The sequence below is a fragment of the Ixodes scapularis genome, unplaced genomic scaffold (genome assembly GCF_016920785.2).
Source record: "Ixodes scapularis isolate PalLabHiFi unplaced genomic scaffold, ASM1692078v2 ptg001682l_1__unscaffolded, whole genome shotgun sequence".
NCBI lineage: Eukaryota > Metazoa > Arthropoda > Arachnida > Ixodida > Ixodidae > Ixodes > Ixodes scapularis.
The window spans coordinates 24890-26271 of record NW_024610184.1 but is presented as its reverse complement, the minus strand read 5'-3'; positions in this window follow the sequence as shown (position 1 = coordinate 26271).

Sequence of the window (1382 nt, the reverse complement as noted above, 5' to 3'; positions counted from 1 at the left end):
AAAAATGGTAAAAATATTTTGTGTTCAATTTTTACACATTAAAGGCACAAAACAATATTATCATACATCAGACGACTAAAACTTGTGAATATGCTCGTTGGTTTCCGTGATGTTTTTTAATCTGTGCCTTTAAGTTACATATTAATCGGAGCTAATGCTGGAAGAAGAGGACGTATACGTGTATGCTCGAACTAACAAGTGTTTATTTTTTCTAGACGTGCAGCACCGGGGTCGATGGATAACCAAAGAAATGATAGATAAAACATGACTACTGGTTTAGCAAGATTTATTTAAACTGTTGTTGGTCGTGGAAACCACTAAACGATTGCTATTAGTAAAATCCCGATTTAAATTAATTTATCCCAGCCCAAAATTTGTTTCGTGGGTCCTTTAAGACTATCAATTTGCACGACAGCATGCTCATATTTTACTTCGTGAAGAATTTCGGCTGGATAATATTGATATTTTATTTATCAGGACAGATCCTATTATTGAGTTATAATTTTTAGAGCGCAGGTCTTAGGCGTCCCTTTCCGGCTTTAACGGCGTCGCCGTCGCCGTCGCCGTTGTATTATGAGACGTTCCCGTAATGATGTCACACGTGACGTCACAGGGTGCCTAGATTTGGGAGAAAATTTTCTCGCTACATTTAGCTGGGAAATTTGTTTCGCTAAATTTAGCGGGGAAATGTTTCCGCAAATTTGAGCAGGGGCAAATTTTTCCAACAAATTTAGCACGCAATTTTTTACGCTAAATTTAGCGGGGAAGTTTTCCTGCAAAATTTAGTGGAGAAAGTTTCCCGCTAAACTTAGCGTGTAAATTTTTTTCGTCAAATTTAGCGGGGAATTTACTGGGAAGTTGTCTCACAATTTTCCGGTAAGTTCACTTCCGCACTCTTTCCTCCTCCTCCTCAATAGCTGTGCGCTAATTTGGCATAACAGAAAATTCTAAACGTATTTCTTTTTTTTTTGTTTCACTTAGTACTGTATCGGTTCAGTAATTTACATGGTACGAGGCTTGAATTATTATTACGTTGTTGCTACGCACGCTAACATTTGCATAACCCAAGTGGTTGCCAAAGGAGATGTAATGCGAAAGCATTTGTGATACTTTGCTCCCTGCGTTTTCAAGGCGAAATGTTCCGCGGTACCTCCAATGTCTGACAATGCCTTTCATGTCTTCGGACAGTTGCGTAGGTAATACGACAAAATCGCATGTAATGTGCCGCTTCAATAAAGAACGTGTTTCTCTTTAAGGTTTGCAGATTTATTAAAAAAAGCCGCGAAAGCTACACGAATGCATTTTATGCAGATGAGCTATGCGGGATGCGGGACATAGTATAGTGGGCTAACCGTCGCAATCAGTCGGCTAATTATATAAAA